The sequence below is a fragment of the Camellia sinensis genome, chromosome 10 (genome assembly GCF_055761805.1).
Source record: "Camellia sinensis isolate YWXY chromosome 10, ASM5576180v1, whole genome shotgun sequence".
NCBI lineage: Eukaryota > Viridiplantae > Streptophyta > Magnoliopsida > Ericales > Theaceae > Camellia > Camellia sinensis.
Window position 1 is genome coordinate 139,725,836 of NC_138970.1, and position 24,795 is coordinate 139,750,630.

Below are 24,795 nucleotides of genomic sequence, written 5' to 3' on the forward strand. Positions count from 1 at the left end.
GTACATGAACATGGTTCTGAATAGGGACTGATGTAGGTGTAACAATAGGAGTACCACTGCCAGATGCAGTTTCAGTTGTAGTAGCCATAATCTTTGATTTAAAAAAAAAAATCAAAAAAAATTAAAACACAAATTAATTTTCTAGTTACTAAAACCAGAAAATAAATTATAACAACAAAATAATTTTATTTTCCTTGTTACTAAAACTAGAAAAATAAAATATCACAAGAATTTTCTGTAATACCAAATAATATTCTGAATTGTTAATGACACCAGTATCGTACTATTAGTTGTTGTCAAAGAAAAGAGACAGTATATTACTACTATCTGTCAAATAGCATAAACCACTATTTGTTTTTCCAACCAGAATATTAATTTGAAAACACAGAAAATTAAATACAATGAAGATACCCAAAAAGGAGTCTGTCTTAAGATTGTAGGACAATCTTCACTGTATTTAAAAGATTTAATTCTATTGTGTACACAACAACAAATAGAATTTAAAGAAATAAAGAAAATGAGAGAATTTGTTTGATTACAAAAATCAAACTCGAAATAAAAATAAATAAATAAAAATAGATTTTATTTTGTTACAAAAATAAAATTAAAATCTGATTTAAATAAATAAAAACAACACTGAAAATAAATTAAATAACTTACTTGATTTAATTTCTTCGAATTATTTTCTGATCAAGTCCAGTGTTTGACACTGTGTCCTTAAGACAGATTCGTCCTCTCTACGGTGCTTTCAGAATTTGGACGTCTATCTCCCAGGATGAAATGATCTTACTGCAAACAATAGCAGCATTACAAATTGTTTGCCTTACGAACACACTAAGTGTTTACACTCTTTCTTTCCAAAATAAAATGCAGCAAGATGAAGAATATAATTAGCAGAAGTGAAATACGAAATTTCTGAATTGAAAACATCAAATGAGGGTGGTCCTATTTATAGATGTGAAGTTGGCTCTTGGATTTGAATTGAACAGGTATGTGGCTCTTGGTTTTGAATTGAACAGTTATGATACCTGTTGGTTTTGAATTTAAACAGATAGCAAAACGGGAAGGGCCCTGTTTGGGTGTGCACTAATTCCAAACTAGTTTATTTCTGTTTTGAAAACGGGAAAGGCTCTGTTTGGATGAGCAATAAATCCAAACCAGTTTAATTCTGTTTGAAAACGGGAAGGGCCCTGTTTGGATGAACAAAAAATCCAAAGCAATTTAATTTGAATTCTGGATTTTATTTTAATAAAAAATAAAATTAAATTCAAATGTTTTTGGCCCAAAAAGATTAGAAGCCCAACCGACCGGACAGACGGCGGCGGCGGCGCGCGCGTGTGGTGATTTTTCGGTCCAATGGGTCTAGCCCATTTTGCCCATAACCTCTCCCTCTAAAACACTTGGGTACCCCTTGGGGCACACCCCAAGTATCTCACCCTAAGCCTTATAAATCCTTTCAAAACTTCCCACCAAATCAATGTGGGACAAGCCAATTTACAACCTTAAGGAATTTCCACCAAAACTCCATTTCCATGGAGCACACTTTGGCTTCAATTTCCCATTCACTCGGTAATGGTTTTGAGCAACCAAATATACCACGTGAATCACAACGCGGCATAGAACGCGTTACCACTTTGACCCGAGTAAATCGACACTCGGGGCCCACCTAAAAAATAGACCGAACTTAGGAAAAAATTCTGGTTTTATCCAGAATTTTATAACCATTTCCAACAAATACAAGGTCTCAGAATTTTGTTTTTACTGTTGTTTGAAGCTTGCATAAGTGTCTTAACAGATTTGCCGATTTACCTATTTAAGGACTTCTTAGGCTGCTTAGTGTTCACTGTTGTTTTTTCCCTTCCTCTCTTTTTGGTTCTTTGGATTGGTTTCTCACCAATCTTGGGTTAAGTGCTAGCAAAGGATTGTGCTACCTTATCGGTGCCAACCTAATTGGGATTGGTAAGGTTAGTTATGATGCTCTTTGCACTTCCCTTCTTTGTTGATGTAAGTTTTCATATGTATCTTGCTTTCTTCATCAATAAAGGTTCCTTTTGCTGATAAAAAAAAAAAATATGTGGCATGTACAAGTTATTATAAAACGTTTATAATACAAAGGTAGAAGAAAAAATATTATTAATTACATAATGAATAGTATAGAATTATACATAAATTGAAAGGAAGCTAGTCCAATAAGAAACGATCATGCTACGTAGCTCGAATGTCGCGGCTCGAAACGCGGCTCGACACCAAAACGACGTCGTTTTGGTGTCGATTTTGTTTTTTTTTTTTTTTTTCCCTGGTTTTGCAGAACGAAGAAGAAGAAGAAGAAGAAGAAGAAGGAGGGAGAAGAAGAGAAGGGAGGAGGAGGAGGAGGAGAAGGAGGAGGAGGAGGAGGAGGGAGGGGAGGGGGCCATAAAAACCGGTTTGAGGAGGAGGGGAGGCTGGGCTGCGACGGAGGCGGGGCTGCGACGGAGGAGGAAGCAGAGGCGACAGCGGGAGCTGCGACGACGGCGGGGCGGGGCGGGGCGGGGAGCTGCGCCGACCTTCTTCCTCTCCCTCCCTTCTCTTTCTCCTCTCCCTCTCTTTCTCTCCCTCTCCCTCTCCCTCTCCCTCTCTTCCTCTCGAGCCATTTCGAACCTGGTAGCTTCGAGCTACCAGGCATTTTCCAATAAGAAAAAGGGGGAAAAATTGGACATAACCATGAGGAAGTTAGTGAAGGGAGGTGCAACACAAACTGAAAAAGAAAAAAGAGAAAAAGAAGTTAACAAATCAGAAACCAATCTATGAGAAGGAACTACACCAAGCTTGCAAGGTTGTGTCTATGGGGAAAGTCTTCGTCTCATTGTGACAAAAAGATGATTCTAGTTTTAAAAATATAGAATAAATTATCAATAATTCTTAATAGTTAGACTTAATTCTCATTAAATCCTATTGAAAGTTAGTCTTAAGAAAATCGTCGTTAAAAATATTTTTTTTGTGACGCATTTTGGCATGTCACTAAGAATTGACAATTAGTGACCCCTTTTTTTGTCATGATTATTAATTGTTATTAAAATTTATAATTAGTGACATTTTTATGTGACGAATTTTTTAAATTTTTGCTGAAAGTTAAAAATTAGTAACGTTGATTTAGTAACATTTTTTATGACAAATTTTTTATACTGTCGTTGAAAATTAACAATTAACGACTTTTTTTAATAACATTTTATAGAAAACGTCATTAATTATCATAGGATCTATTCGATGGTAAATCCACTTATTATGAGTTACACAGAAATCTCCTATAAATATATATCCAAAGCACCGTTCCAGATGAGGTTGAAAACATAACCCCTGTCATATCTTATTAGCTGAAGTTGGTGGTGCTCTCCTCCACCAGCTGGCTAAGGGGCATCGAATTAAGATGCAACATCTAGGAGTGAGAGGTGGTGCCCTCCGATTGGTTTGTCCATTTGTTGAGATGAAGCAAATGTCAAGAACCAATTGAAATTTGCAGAAGTTAAAATGTTAGACTCATGAGTTGAGTACATCCGGGTAGATGCAATTCACCTTGTATGTTTTGAGGTTTTTTTTTTTTTTTTTTTTTTTTTTTTTTTTTTTATATATATATATAATAGGTATAGATTACAACTATTTCATTCTCATAGAAAATTAAGGCCTCTTTATCAAAATTATTTTGATTGTGAAGGTTAGAGATATTGTTACGAATTTCAAATAAAAAAATTTAATACATAAAAAAATAAAATTGCAGTGCAAGAAATTATAAAGGGATTTTTTTTTTTAAGATCACGAATGTTAAGATTTTATAAGATAAATGATATACAATATTTTCATAGCAGTTAAGGTCTCTCAACAATTTTACAGAAAAAATTCGATTCAGAGGAATTTCACCCAACTCTGAGAAATGTTGTCCGACTCAGAGAAATTTCGACCTCGACACAAAGAAATTTCAACTTTCATAGAGAAATTTCATCAAAAGACCTCAACTAAAAAAATATATATCTTAGATCTCTCCTACAATACAAAGTTGGAGATGAATGTCTCACTAATTTTCTAAATTATCAATGGTTAAAATAAAATAAAAAAATTGGCTTAGGCATCAAATAGTCTTGAGCCGCCCTGCTTGCCCGATTAGAGTGGTCAAATATTCTTTTCATTTTTTATTAGAAACTTACAGGGTGCATGCTAAATCTTGAATACCTACAAATACACGTAATTATTCAATAAGGTAAGATACTGTCAATAATAGTCAAACTTAAAATTTGCTTATTTTAGAGTTGGATAATGTTTGGGAGCTCGAAACATTGTCCCCCCGAATCCCCCTAATGCCCAAAACGACGTCGTTTTGGGCATTAGGTTTTTTTTTTTTTTTTTTTTCTTCTTCTTCCATTTTCGACCATTTTTCGAGCTCAAACGCAGGGGATGAGGCAGAGGGAGAGAGAGAGAGAGGGAGAGCGGAGAGGAGAGAGGGAAAGAGAGGGAGAGAAGAGAGAAGAAGGAGACACACACACAAATGGCCCCTGCATTCCGGCCGAGCGGCCGATCGTCGAGTTCATCCGATCGTCGAGCTCCGCCGATCGTCGAGCTCCGCCGATCGTCGCATTCCGGCCGAGCGTCCGCGTCTGCCTTCTTCCTCCGCCCCTGCCTTCTCTTCTTCTTTTTTCTTCTTTCTTTCTTCTTCTTTCTTCTTCTCTTCCTTCTTTCTGCGTCTGATTCTGATTTTCTGATTGAAAAAAAAAAAAAAAAAAAAAAATCAAACGACGAAACGACGTCGTTTCGTAATTAGGGGGATTCGGGGGGACTCAATTCGAGCTCTCTAGCACTACTCTTTAGAGTTATGGGCGGATATGACATTATTTGGGTCAGTGGCCACTTTAGAAATTTTTGTTAGTGGTGTCAATAAAAAACTTAAATACCATATATCTTACAGAAAATTCACATTAATCATTATATTACATATGGAGAAAAAAATCAACAAATTAATTTAAATTCTAAAATTGTAAATAAAAATATTTCAATATATTGATACTATTATTTAAGCAAAAAGAAATGCTAATACACGAGCTTCTACAATTGACTACGACGAGATTTCATATTTTGAAATTGTTGCATAATAAGCTCATTATCAACAGTATCAAATAGTGGGTTAAAAAGAGTAGAGTTTAAAACTATGGGTTCAAAGTTGTATTTTAGTGGGTTCAATTACTAATTTTTTTCCTAAAATCTAATATTTATATAATAATAATAATAAAAAAAATTCAGCCAGGGGGTTCAGGTGACACCCCTGGCCAAGCCTTGGAGCCACCCCTGATTTGGGTCCAACAATTGATTTATTATGGAGATAAAGACCTGATTAATGAAATCATTTTGTGCAGCATAAATTATTAGTTTGAAGAAAAAATTTCATTTTCAACCCACTAGATCACTATAGGATCATGGTCGAAAAAGTCATCAAAAAAATGGTCGGAAAATTTGCCAGAAGTGGCCTGTCGCCGATGACGGGTGGTAGTGATGATATGGAAGAAGAGACAGATTAAGGGATATATGACACTAGGATAAATAAGGGAATGGCACGTGGACAAATAAGTAGACAGCTAAACTGACACTTGGATATATATGTAGATAGTGGATAAGTAGAAAAATATATGTAGAAGTAATATGATATTTTCAAATTATTTTGTTCTTTTTCCCCCAAAATAATAGTCCATGAAGCTGTTATCCTAAAATTTTTGAAATTAGACTTATAATTCAAGGGCACTAAAAAATCCATTCAGAATAGATTTATGTAGACCCAAAACTAATTTTTCAAATATTTGCAAAATAGTATATTAATGGATTTTTTCCAAGATCTAGCATAGGTTGCCACACAACTATGAATTGTAGTCGTTCAAACTTTTTAGATCGAACACAAGTGTTTTCGGCCTAATCTGATAATCTTAAAAATTAACAAAATAAAAAATTTGCAATAAACCATTAAATGATTCTATAAATTTGGTATCAATCACCAATATATTCACACATACATACCAACATATGTGATGTATATGACAAAACACTTGAATTAAATCAAATACTTTTCCTAGGAAGATTTGCATTCGATAATTGAAAAACTTGAGTATCAGCCACAGTTAACATCAATATTTGACAATGAAAAATGTTTAAAACTCATAAAAAATTTCTTATAGTTTGATCTATAATAATATAATATGACACTTATGAAGCATGGGTACGACTATGAATATTGATATGGATATGAATGTGGGTACGATATGGGTATGCTAATATGATAAGACCTAAAAAAAAAAAGGATATGAATACGGCTGGAGTACGTCAATAAATTTTTTATTTTTATTTTTATATAATTTATAGTTTTAGCTTCAATTTACAAATCAAAAATTCAATACCAAAACTTAAAAGCAGAAATTACAAAACTAAAAGAAAAACCACAGTTCAACAGTATCAATATCAAAGCAAAGTTAATAAGCTATATTAATGTCATTAAATAGGTGAAATTACAAAACAAAATTTCATTTCAAAAGTAAGCTAAAATTTTAGTTTCCACTTCCATCAATTTCACCATTGAATAATATATCTTTCATCCCTGACACATCAAGTAAATGATTTGCAATTTCCAGTAATAAGAATTCTTTAATAAATTAAACGTATCTCTACCAATGTCATATGACTTAATGTACTCCTGATGTACCCATGAAGTATTAATGGAGTACCCAACTATCAAAAAAATGTATAAAAATTACTCGATACGTATTTTGAATACTCGGTATGCATGCAGCCTTATCGATGCCAGTACTAGTATCTAGTAAGTACCCAGTACAAGTAGCGTAAAATTTTCAGAGTATTCATACTTCATAATATGATATATGTCAACTTTTAATTTGTCACATATTCAATTATGTAGGACTATCTCTCTTATTGCATCACTTGAAGTAAATGAGTAAATTATACTTACATCTCTTGAGATTTAGATTTAATACAGATCATTGGGAAATTACACCGATCCCTTGTCATTGTAATTATTTAGATGGAATTAATGTTGGCATTAAAATGACATTATACACTCTCTCTTTTTTTACTTTGCCTTGTTTTACTTCTTCTGTTTTTTTTCCCTTTGTTTTATTTTATTTTTTTCAATATAATTTTCTCTATTTTTCTATTCAGAATTATTGCCTTTTATTCAGAATTATTGTCTTTTATATAATTAGAAAGAATTTATAAAATGAGACTATTAATCATAAAAATAAAAATATAATTTTCTAAATATCAAAAAATAATATGTATTAAATTTAAATATTAGAGAATGCGGGTGTAATTTATCGAAAGAAAATTTAAAAGTCACTGTTCGGTGACAATTCAACTAGTGAAATATATAATCAGTAGGGAAAATGTTTGAGGGCCACAATTTTTGTGGTCACAATGGCTCAAAACTGTCAAAATGACGTCATTTTGGCATGTTTTGCACTCAAAACGACGTCGTTTTAACAGTTTTGAGCCATTGGCCACAAAAATTATGGCCCTCTAGCATTGTTGTAATCAGTAGAGTGCTCAGAGAATCACACATCTCAACATGTCACATCTCAACTCCATTGTCGCTATATATTTGCTTTATCTCCAACTTGAATGGTTGATAAAATACTCACAGCTTGTTTTTATGGAGAGTGATTTGGACACAACATAATAATTAAAAAAAAAAATTGAACTCTTAATCTTAATAGATTGGTTCTGTATCTACTTTAGAGTTCTCAAAAGTATTTTTCTAAATTTTTAATTCATCATTTTTTTTTTGTTTTTAGCAAATTTTTTTAATATTTTTATTAAATTATTATTTTTTATTTTTTAAATCCATTTAATTTAGATACACTTAAAACTTATAAAATTTGTACAAAAGCCTTTAAAAAAATTCACTGAATACAACAAAATATGAAAATGTATTGATTTTTTTTTTTAATTTTTAATTTTTGTATTCAATGAGTTTTTAAATTTTGGCAGAAAATTTATACTTTTTAAATGTATTAAATGAATTTAAAAACTAAAAAAGTTGATTAAAATATTAAAAATTCACTAAAAAAAATTACATATTGCAAACTCATAAAACTATTTTTGAAAATTCAAAATCAAACATATTTTTAAAGAGAAAAAAAAAAGAAAAAGAAAAAGAAAAAGGAGAATAGAAAAGTGATTGTGAAAAACTACTTTATCTTAAAACTCATTTTTTTTTTTTAATCAGTTTGACAGTGGAGACATTGAGAAAAGAAAAAAAGAAAAAAGAGTAACGGGGATGCTTGTAAACCTTTTGTGGTACCAAAATTATTCATCTAGGTATTAAATAAGTATAAATATTAAAGATTGTTTTAGTAATATAACATGTGATTGCTTATTTTTTATTTTATGTAGTCACATTTCAAACAAGATTAAAGATTTTTATTTTTGTTATGAGAATATTTACAAATATCAACGTAATTACATCAAAATAAATAAATAATTATATAAAAAAGTCAAACAGGACAAAATTTTATTTTTGATCAGCAAGTTAAACAAAACAAATTATAAGCTAAAAAATAACAATCACTACAAGAAAAGAAATTACAGAACCTGCTGTATATCACAGCACTATTGTTGTGCACGCATTAACGCGTATTTTGGTTCTTATTTTGATTATATTTTTTCTTTTCTCTCTAACTTAGTGAGAGAACACATATTTTTTTTTCAAAAAAAAAAATCTCTATAAATTATTTCTATTATTTTCTATTTAAATTTTTAAATAGACTGTAGGATTGGATAATTTATCAAATGTTCAAAGTGATTTTTTTTTTTTGGCTATCCAAAACTTATCCAATTGGGGGTCCATATGTACCATCAACATCCACGAAATTGGAAGTATGTGCAGAAATCTGAAATCATTACAACATGTGTTGGGACATTCCACCTAACACAACATAAATAAATAAATAAATATTTGTAATCATCAACATTTAGGGTTATTTTAGAAAAATAGTTAAAAATTAATTTTTTAATTTTTTTTGACATTTTTTTTAAAAAATATATAAAAAATATAAAAAATAATGTGACCTAAAATAAATTAAAAATTAAAAAATGACTTTCAACCATATTCTCAAACTATTCCTTATATGATATTGAAGCTTTGCCTCTCTGATTAATCATATTTGGCTATGCTACAACTACGGACAAGGAGAAAAACTCCAAAATCAACCTTGCGCGGATATTGCCCAATGATTACTCTGCTACGCAAAAGTCAAGGTGTGTACTAAAAAATAGGATAAATTATAGGAAAATGATTGGTGGCCCTAAAAAGTTTGCCCCTAATGCCCCTAATTTCCATTTTTAGAAACTGTTTTCTTTTTTTCTTATTTTTTTCCTTTTTTTTTTTTTTTTTTTTTTACCTAAAGTGGAAATTTCGGGACATTCGAGCCCCGAAATTCGGGCCCTCAAGCAGCGCCGTAAATTATAAACACATTTTTTAAAATTTATTTAAATTATAAATTATTTTTTGTAATTTTAAAAATTACAATATATCTCTTAAGATTTTTAATTTCATATCAAATAGATCCTTTTATTAATGAAATATCAAGTTAATTAATAATTTTTAATAATGTTAAAATTTTATTTCAATTAGTAATTCAGATAATTTCACTTTTTTAATTAATTCTGATAAATAAAAAATTTTGACAGGGAAGTGTTTGTAATTTTTCAAATCACAGGAGGCAATTTGTATTTTAGACAATTCTGAAAGAGTGTATTTGTAATTTATCCTAAAAAATATATTTAATTTTGATACATTATTAATAAAAAGAAAATTTCTTACGTAATGAAAAAGAATTTATGCTTAAGGGGAGTCAAGATGTGCGCCTAAAAAAATATTTAATTTTGGTATATTATTAATAAAAGATAATTTCTTACGTAATGACAAAAAAATATGGACAAAAATAAATAAATCTAACAAGTAATTTTTATTTTTTAAATTCACTTCTAAGGGTTTAAATTATTAACAAAATCATTTTATTGGTTGACAATGTCTAATATATATAAATTATATATGTTTCTTCAATTTTTTATAACAAAAAACAAAAAGAGGTGGCATGCACTTCTTCTATTAAAAAAAAAAATAATAATTAAAATTATATTGATGCTATTAAGCAGCGTGGGAAGTAGTGGAAAATCAACTCATTATATATTGCAAAAAACTCATAAAATAAAAAGTTAATAAAATAATTTTCAAAACATTAAGAGGCAATCTTGAGCATCGTTTGGAAATATGTTATTTTAGTAATTTTTTGATTTTTTAGCTAAAATATGAGATAAAAAAATTATATATTTAGAATATTTTTTTAATTTTTTATGAAAATATGTGTAAAAAGTAGAGAAAAAGAAATTTTTTAACCTTTTGTATAAGTTATAAATTTTTTAATTTTTTTAATAATTTTTTAACTTTTAGACCTAAACTATTACTTTTCAAAGGAAACCTTAATATATATCTTAAAAATATCATACATATAGAGGTATTAGTGGCATTCCCATTCCTCGTAGTTACGCCACTGCTGGTACGCGCCTTAAATTTAGAGTTTTTAGATTATGTTTTTTTGGATAAATTATTATAGGTCAGAACAGTTAAACTTAATTTTCATCAAATTCTATTAAAAATAAGTACTAGTAAAATTATAAATTAAAAATAATTTTTTATGATCTTTTTTACATGTCCCTGAGGAGTGACAATTAATGACGTTTTTTATCACGATTTTTATAAATTGTCAATAAAACATATAATTATTGACATTTTTCTTTGATAAACTTTTCAAACTACCACTGAAAGTTGAAATTAGTAACTTGTTTTAGACAATTTTGTTGCTAAAGTTTATAGTTTTGACTTTTTTGTGACAAAAATTTTAAATTGTCACTGAAAATTAACAATTAGTGACTTTTTTTGATAGTGTTTGATGAAAAAGGTCATTAATTATCATAGGACTTATTGGACAATAAATCAACCTATTAGGATTTGCACAAATTTTTTTTTTTTTTGGTTTAGAGAGATTGATTAATAAGTCTTATATTTTGAATTTGTGATTCATATAGTCTCATATTTTTTCTTGTGATCTATTTAATCATTTTAAATGTGTAATGACTCATTTGCACACCACATTGGAGTGTTACACTTAGAAGAAATATACTAAGGTGTTTTTTAGTATCTCATCATACCCACCATATTAGAGAGTCACATTTGAAAAAAGTACACTAATGAGTTTTTAATTTTTTTTTGGAGTGTCACATAATACCTGTCATGTTAGAGTTTTACATGTTACATTTGGAAAAAGTATAGTAAGGAGTTTTTAATTTTTTTGGAGTATCACATCATGTAATTAGGATCCTCTTCTTAGTTTCTCTCATTGTCTCCTTACTTGTGATGGTGGAGATGCATCCTAAGATGATTAACGGTCCAGATGCCTCCCTACTTGTATTTTATTTTATTATTTTTTTAAATAGCTAGATCTAGACCGTTGTAATTAAATAATCATTTGTGTGACGTTTTCGTCACACAAAAATGTTACAAATTGTAAGTTTTGACAATAATTTATAAAAATATGACAGAAAGCCACCAATTGTCAATTTTTAAAAGCATGTAAAAAATCTGTACAAAAATTATTTTTATCGACAATTTTATCAAAATTATTTTTAATAAAACTTGATAAGAATTAAATTCAACTACTTGTTAATAATTTATCTTATATTTTGTTTTGTTACATTGCTAATTCAATTTTAAAGTTATGTCCATCCAAATAAACATAAATGGAATAGATCGGATCACAAATAACATTTGCCCAAGTAGAAAATAAGCTCAAAAAAAGGTCCAAGACAAGCTCACATTAGAGTCAAGCCTAAGAGACTCAGAAAAGTCCAACTCAAATCAAATAATTTTCCGCTCAACTTTTGTGATAGACTCTTGGGATTGGATCACCACGTCGAAGTGGTTCCTTTCTTGAAAGAGACAAAAGAAAACATGATGGGTCCAGAATGGATCGAAGAAACAAACGAAATGCTAATAAAGAAGGAAGTAGACCTTCCTTACCTCCCTTTGTTGAAAGTGCCAATGAAGGTACTATTGTGGCATTGTGTGTGTTTGTGTGAGTGTGTGTTTGTGTGGGGGTGGGGGGAGATTTTTGGAGGCATCCATAATTTTTGAGGCATTTCAATAACCTTATGGAAGATCATCATCCCTTATTAGAGTTTGAATCTTACATATTTAACCTGTTGAAATACATTTTATTATTCTTTTATTTTTATTATTTTATATTTTATATATATATATATTTATATATTTTAGATGTTTGTACATAAATTTATATAAATAATAAATTTTAAATATTTTATATATTACATTAGATATGTTATACACTACAACAAAAAATATTTTTGGCGACGTTTTTTAGCAACCAAATTGAATTTAGTTGCCAATTGTATGTTTTTGGCGACAGTATACGTGTTGGTCGCCAAAAAATACACCATTAGCAACAAATATCTCAATTCGTCGCCAAAAATGGTTGGCGGCAATTTAATTTTGTGGGCGGGAGCGCTAAAAAAGTTTCGGCGACGAAATTAATATATGGCGACGAAAATGTTTGTCGCCAATTTGGATTTTTTGGCGACAGAATTAAAATCGTCGCTGAAAGGTGAATGATATTTACGGCAACATAATGATTTTCGTCGCCAATAAATTTCTTGTCAAAACGACGTCGTTTTGAATCTGTCTTTTTTATTTTTTTATTTTTTTTAATGACCGAATAAACAAGATTGACCTAAAATGAGTCTTCTTAGTCTTCTCATTCCACAACCTGAAGCGGCACAACAGAAGACAAAGAGGTATGTCTTCTCTCCCTCTTCTTCTTCTCTCTTTCCCTCTCCCTCTCCTTCTCCCTCTCACTCTCACTCTCACACTGTCTCATCTTCCTTTCTTTCTTCTTTATCATCAATTTCATTCTCTTGTTCGGCATTGCAGAACACAACACAATCAATGGTACTGATTTTTCCCTCACACTCTCTCATCTTCCTCTTTTTCTTCTTTGTTGTCAATCTAATTTTTCGGACTGATATTCTGATTTTTCGGACTGATATTGTGATTTTCAGACTGATATTGTGATTTTAGGACCGATATACTCTAATTTTCCGACTGATTTTGGAACTGATTTTCGGGATTGGTATATTCTGAATTTCGGACTGATTTTGGAACTGATTTTGTATTTTTTGGGGACTGATATTATAATTTGGGGTATGGATCATCTGGTTTAGGAGGGTATAATAGTTTTAGGCTCTGAATCTAAATGTGTAGGAGGATAGGATTGAGAGTTGAGTTGAGTTTCCTAGTCATAGTTGAGTTTCCTTTGAACCCTGATATTATAATTTTGAGTTTCCTAGTCAGGAGGATAGGATTTAGTTGCTTAATTATTTTGCTAGCTAGGTCCAAATGAACCTTGGTAATACTTGTATGATTATATCAGTTTCTCACTTTCTCTAGCTTGTTCTGTTTGCAGATTCTCAATTTAAATAATCTCCTTTTGCTTTTTGGACCAAAGTCACTTCTACTCACTTTTCTGTCTATTAAATTTTACATGTTTCCTTATGAAGAATCTATTCCAATTATGATCCACATAGATTAGGTGAATGGCTGTATTTTCTGTACTATGCAGATGGCATTTTGTGTCCTAAAACATATGCAGGCTCCTATTAACTAGTTGAGGAAGACTCTTTTCTTTTTCTTTTTCTTTTTTGTTGTTAAGTTTTTCTTATCGAGGTTATGAATAAATTATACATTTCTCATGATGATTCCAAAGCTGTATGACCTCATTATTAAAGGAAATTTTGGATTTGGAGATCATTCCAAGTTTTGAAATGTGGGTTTAATTTCAAGTCACTGATGCAAATTCTTCAAGTTGGGGTTAGAGTTTGCCGTAGATTTTCAACTTTTCTTTTATGTTAGTTTTTGTGATGGACAATCTCGTTGGTCAAATATATATATATATATATATATTCGTTTTATATATGTGTTATGAGGGTTTAAATGTGAATTTAACTTGAGTTGTACACAATTGTCCAATATTTTGAATCTTGATTTGAGTAATTTTTTTTTGTCACTTCATTGTTAAAGTTGATTAATTGCTTGAGCGATTTTTAGTGTGTTTGAACAGTGAAATTGGTTCATCTAGTATTTATGTTTACATTTTGATTTTTTAAAAAACATGTTTTACCATTCAAATGGTAGATGAGCGATTGGCATATATGTGAGTACGGTCTTTAGTCGCATCGCTCGAGCAAGAGTGAGCACTCGAGCAATCTTTTCGGCTTCTTTTAGTATAAAGTGTGATATTTGTTATTTTTAGGATTTAATCTGTTCATCTTAGAGAGGAAGAAGAAATAGAGGGTATGTTTGGTTTGGTTTGGTTTTTGGAAAGTAGTTTTTAAAAATTGTTTTGGGGAGGGAGTTTAGAAATTTTTTTCATTTGTTTGGTTCTGTATTTTGAAAGTAATTTTGGAGTTTGGGAGTTTAGAATGATTTGATATTTTGTTATAATTGAGTGGATATGTGTGAGAGATAAAAAGTGATTGATTGAGAGAAAGTGATTTTGGAAAATTTACAAACCAAACAAAATTTTTTGAAATTTTTTTCTCAAAATCACTCTACAAATCCAAATCAAACATACATAAAGTTTTCTATATTTGAGTGTGTTTATATATGAGTTTTGTTGATGCATAAAAGGAGATTGATTGATCAATGAATTATCTATTGACAAACATTAAGGGTTAGTTTTATTTTTTTATTCACAAAAGAGATAGGTATTAATTAGTGGATTTCGGAAAACTTGAATCTAAAGTTTTGGTAGATTTTGAAATGATTTATCATTGTAGATTTGACATCGACGTTTTGAATTTAACATTAGGTAAAGCAATTTTGAGGTGAATATGGCGATGGATGAGGCATATCGAGTTCGGTTCGATTCTACCTTCGCTAGGTAATTAAGGGTTCTAGTGTATAATTCTTTCTTTATCTTCTTAGTAGATTATTTTGTGATTTTAATTTGTGATTTTTTTATCAGAATTGGAAGAGTCCAATTGTGATTTTTTCCATATTAAATCATTGCATCGATTTGTTGTTGATTATTTAATTAGGATTATTATTTATTATTTAAAATTAAATCATAATCACAAATTAGTAACTTAGGAGTTTTTAGATTTTTTATTTTAGAATATCCCGTCACTGTGTGATGAGGAACCTAATGGTTTGGTTTGAGAATATGTTATTTTAATATTTAATTTTTTTATGAAAACATATATAAAAAAATAGAAAAAGTGATGTGATAGTGACTCTTTAATTTTTTAATTAAAATATATAGTTGACAAATAAGACCCGAGTATGTGACTCATAATGGCTCAGTAGCAGTGAGCATCTAATTAATTACTACTTTGTCAATCCCTCAACCACTAACCCTTTAATGTAATCATTGTGAACTACTGAAGCGGTTGCAATATTGCCATGATAAAAGTTCTCAAGTCCTTTTCATTGGACGTGTTGGGTCAGCTAGAGGGGGTCATTGAATCAAACTACTTGACAAAGTGTTTTTTACTTTGCACATCCAACGAACCGTTTACTTAGTAATTCAAATTTCACTGAAGGGCTTCCAATGGGTTTGTTTCGTTCAATGGTTATCCCAGTTGCATTGGGACTTGAAGGTTGGATTTGTGCCTTAACCCTGATCTTGAAATCATTTAGAATGCAATAGCAACAGTTTGGAGGACTCTGCTTGGTGAGTTTGTGGCCAAGGCCGTAAGGGCGCGCGGGCCTGGGTAAGGGCTGGTTTGAGTCTATTTCCAGCCCCTTGGGACTTGGAAGTTTTGATTGTTGCTTGGAGGATTCAATTAATGCCTCCTCGTGAAGCATTGGATTGCAAAATGCCATTCATGATGTATATCACATTGCTTCTCAGCTGTATCAATTAATAGGAGCACTAATAATAACATGAGTGGAGTGGTCTCGTCTTACTTTGAATAATAATTTTTATGCTACAATGGTTGGTCTCAGTTTGGGAATGGGAGTGTTGCTCGATGACGAATGTATCTGTTGTTCTTGTTGCAATGGCTTTTACAGAGGAACATATTATTTGTTAAGCTGTGTGGATTATACAATTATTCTCTTAGTTAGCTATGAAATTATGCCCACCACGCACATGTTTTAGCTAATGATTCTTTGTTTCTTGTTGGGTATTTAACTGAATTTTTCTTGCAATATTGTTTAATCAATGAACTTTATCAGATTCAAGAATAATTTCTCAGAGACTTGGCTATTCCGAAATGGAATACAGGGGTGAGTTTGTGTGTCTCAGGGGGAGAGTACACAAGTATATTATTACCTTTCAATATGGATATAGTTTTGGGAAATGACTTGGGGTCCATACACAACAATATACATAATTTTTTATAAGCAAATATAAGCAACGCATTATATTTGTATATATTACTTAATCTCATATGATATCAATGCCTCAAAGCACTGAATGCCATTTGAATTATTACCCTCTCAGTTCAAGTCTATTGCTTTTGGACCTGAATCAAAGTCGGTTAGATATTGGATGTTCAGATCAAAGGTCTCCATTAATCCAAACCTTGTCAATTGGTCACCAGTTTTGTGTGTGTGCTTGCCAGATGGTTGTTTTGCCCAATCACCATCAGAAATGGTGCTCGCACTTCTCTTCCTTCCGCTTATTTGATTGCTTGGTACACCCTTTTCCTTCGGCCTTGGATCCATATCCGTTAGTGACGGTACAACCGAATTGGCATCTCCTCCACTCTCATGCTTGGATTTCTTCTTTTTGCCCCGAGCTCTTAGATGATGTGAAGGAACTTTCCAATCCTGTGCCTCCCATTGGATTCTTTTCCGAATATTTTGAGCTCGAGCATCTAATATCTTTTTGTACCGATAACGAAGAACTCAGGCATCCATTGTCAACCATTGAAACCAACTAATATAATTCAGCTTTTGCAAGTTCCACTCCAACTGAAGAAGAATCATTTCAGTACTTGCAATGGCTTCATCCAGAAACACCACTATTACTAATATTGGTATTCCTTTTCTTTTCCTTTGTGCTTTCCTTGCCCAAGTTGGCCTCTGTTATTCTGCTAAGGTGTGGATATAGATATGATATTTTCACTCAACTTCTTCGTTTTTGTTTTTTTGTTTTTGGATTTATGTTACTGGGTCAAGCTTTGTCTTGTGCGCAGGTCTATGTGGCCTATATGGGAAGCAGAGATGGTCATGACCCAGATGAGATTTTGATGCAGAACCACCAATTCCTCACTGATTTTCATGGTGAAAGGTCCACCCAATGTTCCTTTTTTCTCTTTCTTTTCTTTTTTTTCAACTGTACACCACCATGTTTTCACACTCCTTTTTTTTTTGTTTGTTTATGGTTTGATGTTATTGTTGTGTTCCTCTTCTTGTTCTTATTGAGGATTGTTTGGTTGTGCTGATTGAATCATTCAATTGGTGACACAGTGTTGAACAAGCTAGGCTATCTCATGTCTACAGTTATAGACATGGTTTCAGAGGCTTTGCAGCCAAGTTGACAGAGGACCAAGCTTCTGAAATTGCCAGTATGTCAATACAATAGTGGTATTTACTATTATCTTTACCATTTCTCATCATAATTGATTGATTTATATCCATGGCTCTGAAAAATCAATGTCATGGTTTTAAAAATTGAAACACAGAAGAAGTGGTTGGATCATACTATGAGTCTCCCTAGTTGTGATTGGATCTCCGGTTAGAAAATTAGAAGGAAAATTGTAAAACACAAGACTTAAAAGGCCCGTTCGGGGGCCGAAATTGCGAAATGACCACCGGAACCACCAAAGCTTGGCATGGACGGATTTTTCATGCCTAAATAGACTTGTAGGAACAAACGGGACCTCGACTGGATTTCCGGTTAAAAAATTAGAAGGAAAATTGTAAAACACAAGACTTAAAAGGCCTGTTCGGGGGCCGAAATTTTGAAATGACTACCGAAACCACCGAAACATGGCATGGACAGCTTGTTCAAGCCTAAGTAGACTTGTAGGAACAAACATGACCTCAATTGGATTTCCGGTTAGAAAATTAGAAGAAAAAATGTAAAACACAAGACTTAAAAGGCCCGTTCGGGGGCCAAAATTGCAAAATGACCACTAAAACCACCGAAACTTGGCACGGGTAGCTTGTTCAAGCCTAAATAGAGTTGTATGAGCAAACAGCACCCGATTGGACTTCCCGTTACAAAATTAAAATCAAAATTGTGAGGTTCATATCGAGTTTTTTTTTTTGTCAATCTAACATTGTTTTTTCTTTTTTCATGTGACAGATTGGCAATGGTGGAAAATAGTTTGGGCTGCATCAGAAGATTTGATTTTGTGTTTTTGGAAATATTTTGACATAGGATTTTGGTAAATGATTTATGGATTAAATGTTTAGCATCAAAATATTTGGTGTTGTGTTTTTGCAAATATTTTGACATAGGATTTTAGTAAATGACTTGTTGGTTAGATGTCTAACATCAAAATATTTGGCTGTAATTTTGAAAATATTTTGACATAGGATTTGGTAATGTATTTATGGGTTTGATGTTAGTAGTTTGTAAGTACTTTGGTATGCATGTTTTAGATTGTTAGAGAATTGTAATTATGTTTATTGGGATTTTTCATAGCTATTAATTTTGAATTAGTATGAATGTCTTGCACATGTGTATTATTATTTACATTACATTTGTGTATATATTGTGCACAGGAAAATAGGTGTTTTGGATTATTTTGAACAAGAAAATTATTAAAATCAAAATTTGTGTACTGAATTTTTAGTGACAGGTGGTATTTTGGTCGCTGTTAATATATTTGGCGACAAAATATTGTTTTTGTCGCTAAAAGTTAGTGGTTATTCCAAGAACTTTTAGCAAACAAAACTTACTCGTCGCTAAAAACGTGATTTTTAGCGACCAAATTAATTTTGTCATTAAATAGTACTTTTGGCGAGGCATTTATTTGTCGCTAAAACTACATAGCCTATCCAAATTTTAACCTTTTAGCAACAAATTTTAATTTTATAGCGACAAAATATATGATTTTTGGCGACCAATTTTGCTTGTCGCTAAATGTCTACATACGGTGACAATTTCTGATTTCATCGCCAATACTTTTAGTGACAGGCCTTTGGCGACAAGTTGTATACTTGTCGCCGATTCTTTTGGCGATGGAATTTGTACTTTTGGCGACAAATTTTTAGGTCGTCAAATGTGTTTTTTGTTGTAGTGATAAAATAAATTAAATAAAATAATAAAAAATATATATATGAGAGTGTCGGCTTTGCCGACACCCCCATTATAACGATCCTGGTTTTCCTTTTTCTTGTTTAATTGTATTCCGGACTTGGTTCCATGGATGTGTTATGGTCATATTTTCATTTCTATCCTTTACTCTTTATATTTGAGTCTTGGGTTGTGTTGGGCAGATTGGAAACAGGTTGGTTGTGTTTAGAAACCAAAGGTTGATGCCCAGATTTTGGCCTTCACGCTCGATCGGGGTTTTTGACGCTCGAGCGGGCCTTTTGTTGTTGCTTCTCCGCTCGAGCGGGCGTTTTGACGCTCAAGCGTGATTATTCATCTCTCAGCATTTCGTTCTGCAGGTCATCGGACGCTCGAGCGTCCACTTTCACGCTCGAGCGGGGACCATCGTTTGCAAAACTTCTGGAAGTGTGCATCCGGCGCTTGCGCGGTGCTTTTGACGCTCGAGCGTAAGTCTATGTCTGACGCTCGAGCGGGGAATCCCACGCTCGAGCAGACTTGTTTTTATATCAGTTCGGGATTTCACTTTTTGGATCACTTTTCGGCATTCTCTCTCTCTCTACCTTTTCAAAACCTCCATTTAAGAGCTTCTCACTCTAGACTTCAACTTCTCTCTAAGGTTTGATCTAGTTTGAGTGATCCTCTTTCTTAGTTCCTTTGCAAAAAGTGTGGGGTTTGGCTTGCTTTTCATTTTGATCCGAAAACTATTGGGTTTGGAGCACCTTCGAAATCCTTCATCTTCTCCATTTGGTCTCTCCATTTGAGATAGGGATAACTATTCATTTTTATGATTTTTAACATAGATGTTGGGCATTTTGTATAAATGATTTGATTTGGGAAGTTAGGGTTTGAGATTTGAAATATTGAAAAGAGGGGTTTTGTTCCTTTTGAACTATATATGTGTATATGGGTCTTAACATGAGATTGTGAATGTTTATTAATGATATTTGGACCATTGGGTCAATATTGGAAAAGAAATGGGAAAATGCCATATTTGGGTTTTATTGGGTCATTAGTGTAATTAGTGACTTTCGTTGTGAAATATGAAATTGGGATGCAAATGATGAAATTGGCTTAAGATGAGATCGAATGGTGGAGTTAGATATATTAATCGCTCATTTTTATGAAAATGTTGATAATTTATCTGTTGATGCATTTATTATCTGTTTAGAAATAATTGCTTTGGACTATCGGTGGAGGATAGTCTTGATTGTTGCAGACATTGCATGATGATTAGGTGAATTAAAACTAATCGATTGAATATGTCATTGAATATGACGGTTGGAATAATACATCAAATATGTGTATTGATTGATCATGTATATGATAATTATTTATATATTGTATTGTGTGGGAGAAGATAGGGGATGTACTCCACGGTTTGGGAGGAGATTGGGGATGGACTCCTAAACTGGATATTATTTCGGAGGAGATAGGGGATGGACTCCATTGATACAACAAATATGTGTATCTATTGCGAAGTATGGAAGTGTTTTAATATGACATTGATACAGCAAATATGTATATCCATTGTGAAATATGGAAGTGCTTTAATATGAGTCGTAACCTCTTTAAATTGTTGGCCAGGTTCTGAGCCATGTTATGACTTGAAAATTTGATAAGTAAAGGAAAGTAGAATGAAATGTGGACATATCTGTCATGGAATTAGATTGTGTTGTGCGTTGGCTTGTATGAGTTAAACATTTATCAAATGCTAATGTTTTAGTTATTGCTCATATTATGTTTAGCATATCTCTACTTGGCGTTGGTTCACCCTATATGGGACATCATTTTCAGGTGCAGGTGATATGCCGCCTCTAAGGTTGTAGCTTGGCAGGTTGTAGAAGCTGAAGGCTTCCCTTTTGTGATTATTTTGTATATTACATGTATATCAAGCCAATGGCTTATTTTTTGTAAAGAGTTAGAACTCTATTTTGTTGAACCCAAATGTTGACTTGGAAAGTTGTAAGCCTGTAGGGCATTTACTTTTGTTGTCAACATGTAATATTTCTTGTAAGTATACTCTGATGTTGGTAATATGATATCTCTTTTTGTATCATGAATGTATGATTATGGGTTTATTTTGAGGGCGTTACACCCATTAAAAACTGAGAGAGTATAATTTGTATATATTAAAGTACCGTAGTTGTATGAGTGGTAAGAGCTAATATATTTTTTCTAGGGTAGAGATGAAACACTGACTAAGTAATTTGGATGAATTGTATTTGATATTTTTAATTTTAATTTGATTTGGATAAATTGTATAACTTTTAGATCTTTTTGTACAATAAATGTTTTATTTAAATTATGTTATACAATTATTTTCATTACAATGTATTAAAATTATTAGACGAGTCATACTTAATAAGACAGGTCGTTCATCAATCATGGTTTAGTTAGTTTAGTGGTGACAGTCCGTGTTAAGCGAAGATGATTCGTGACTTTCTAATTTTAATAGACAAATCCTCTTGACGATGTATTTCTGATCAACTTACATCATATTATCCAAATTAAAGAAAAATCTAAAAATTAGTACAATAACCTCGGATTATAAGGTTAGTGGTAGATTCAAAATCCTAAGATATTTCTTATTTCATTTTATTTATTCTATGTTTTATTAGTTTTAGTTTTAATGTTTTCAAAACAAATTTTCTTAAATTACTTTAATTATTATTTTTGTATCAAAATAACTCGATTAGTCCCTGAGGATCGACACTTGGTCTCAATAGCTAAATTTCGGAATAGTAGTTATTACTTGGTTATAAATAGAATATTTTGGTGTGCAAACGACGATATCAATTTTTCGTGCCGTTGCCGGGGACTATAGGTAAGTTGTTTGATTCAGAGGTAATTTTTATTGTAATTCATTTTATTTATTTTTGTATATATATTATTTTTCTTGTGTAGGTGTGACTGATTTTTTTTTTCTTGTGTGCAGATTATCTTATGCAGGTGAACTAAAAAACACAAAACAAAAAATTATAAAAAGAAATATAATAAAAAATTTATTTGTTGACTTCGAGAATTATCATTACCTATGCTGGACAAATTATTATTATTATTATTATTATTATTATTATTATTATTATTATTATTATTATTATTATTATTGTTGTTGTTGTTGTTGTTGTTGTTGTTGTTGTTGTTGTTGTTGTTGTTGTTGTTGTTGTTGTTGTTGTTGTTGTTGTTGTTGTTGTTGTTGTTGTTGTTGTTGTTGTTGTGTTGTTGCAAGATTTTTAGAGAGGACTATCGCCTAATCGTTTTGTAAAATTTTGTTGTAATTTATTTATTGCAATTTACTATATCGCAATTTACTTACTGCTATTTAATTTTCCTTAAAGGGTAGTCTATGACTCCCTACATGTTGTACATTTATTTTATTTTGTAAAGTGTTGTTCTATTTATTTATTTTTTTTATATATATACTAATTTGCAGGTTTTTCTTTCGTGTGTTAAGAAAAAAAAATAGTGAGTTGAGTTTGTAAAATCCTTTTGACAATAGTAAAGGTTGGAGCTATTTAGTATTTTGGAGCCTTGTGTATAATAGAGTTATGGCATATTTTGGAAATAATTTTTGGGGATATGAGAGTCAGGATGTCGATTATTTTGAAACCCCTTTTAATTATTTTCAATAAAAACATTATACTCCACCATCTCAATATTCTTCTTATTTTGAAGAGACAATGTTGCAAATTCTTCAAAATATGGTGACCAATACACAATTGTTACACTCTCAAATCCCACCTCAACAAAATTCGGATAACAAGGATAGATTGTTAACATTTCTTCAAAGCACTTTAGATTCCACCAATGAGTTGTTGCATATCCAGAGTCAATTGTTTTCCAAAATGGAAGCTCATTTAGAGCAAATAGCTAATATTCTCGATAGAGAAGAAGAGCCTGTCTCCCTTTTCCAATAGAATTTTTTTTTTAGGAGAGTCTTTGGCTCATTTTGATTTTGATGACAGTGTTATGGATGAGCCATTGTCTATTCCTTTTAGAGAATCACATTTTTCTTCCATTAAGGATGATCTACTCTCAACCCCATTTTTTTCATCTTGTATGGAGGTATCCCATTTGGAATTAAAACATTTACCCTCAGGTCATACTGATGAGTTTTTAGATAGGATCAAGACTATCTCCATGGATATTCTTCCACCTATTTATCCAGTGTCTGAGAAAATAATGAGTGAGTTGAGTGGATTAGACAGTGATTTGGATTGGGATTTCATGATTGGTAATGAACTTTTGATCTTTATTCCTAAGGTCTGTTTTCATGATTTCCTATTAAAGGGAACATACCCTTGGTTTGCAGATATTACTCATGTTTTGCTAAAGGATGACTTTTTAACTCAGTTTTGTTCTCTTTTGGACGGGTCAAATAATTTTTACTGGAATGACCCATACCTCATAAATCATAAAAAGCAGAAAAAGTGGACTTGTTGCACTCAAGTAAAATAGATTAGTTTATTTTGTTTTGTGTTGTTTTGTTTTGTTTTATTTTATTTTGTGTGTTTTCAGTATTGTGTGTCAGGACAAAATAGACAAGTACACCTTTGAAGGGAACTGCTAGTGGGATCAAAGAAATTTAGACTGAGACGGGTTACTTAAAGGAGAATAAAATTTGCAGCCCTAAAACATCTTGGAATCTAATGAGAAAATATCAATTTTTATTTTTATTTTATTGTATTATCCTTCTCAGTCCTTTGTGGCATGTGCCATTGAGGATAATGTTATTTAAGTTGGGGGAAATGGTTTGTGTATATTTTGTGTGTTTATTTTTATTTTTATTTTCAATTATTTTTATTTTTATTTTCAGTTGTGTTTTGAGAAAAAAAATTTGTTTGCTGTGGTTTGTGTTTTTTTTTAAATTTTTTTTGCAATTAATTGTTAATTTTATTGACTTAGCAATTTGATTATATCTTAATTTATTATACTATCTTTTGATTAAAAATATTTTTTTTTATCTCCTTTTCGAATGATCTGCATATGCACATAACTGCTTAAATATTCTTTGATAAATATTTGGACTTAGACTTGAACATCTTGATGATTAATGTGGAGACTATAATCCGTGTGAGATTTGAGTTCATCATTCTTTTTGAAGGGTTATTTTACATTTACTTTTAATCTTTATTTGACAACTTATTATGTCGTTATTAAGTCTCATTATTCTTTCAATTTGGTCGAAAACATTGAAATAATCATTTTACGACATTTTGTCCTTATAACATATGGATCATGCTATACTTTGAGAAATGATTTTAGGTCATCTTTCTTTGTTTGAGCTTCATTAAAAAAAAGAATAATAATAATAAAAAATATTGTTTCAATTATCACTAGTTAGCCTATTGAGCCTACATAGAAAAACTTTTTATTCATTTAGCCATTTCCACTGGTGTCTCAAGAATGA

At 31.4% G+C, this 24,795-nt stretch overlaps 1 long non-coding RNA gene across 1 annotated transcript; it reads left to right on the plus strand.

The window, feature by feature from the left end:
- Positions 1–16,930: 16,930 nt before the first annotated feature.
- Positions 16,931–18,623, plus strand: LOC145801733 (uncharacterized). Its single transcript, XR_014343388.1, has 3 exons — positions 16,931–17,198; positions 17,296–17,667; positions 18,411–18,623. It is a non-coding gene; the product is annotated as an uncharacterized LOC145801733 (long non-coding RNA).
- The last annotated feature ends 6,172 nt before the right edge of the window (positions 18,624–24,795 follow it).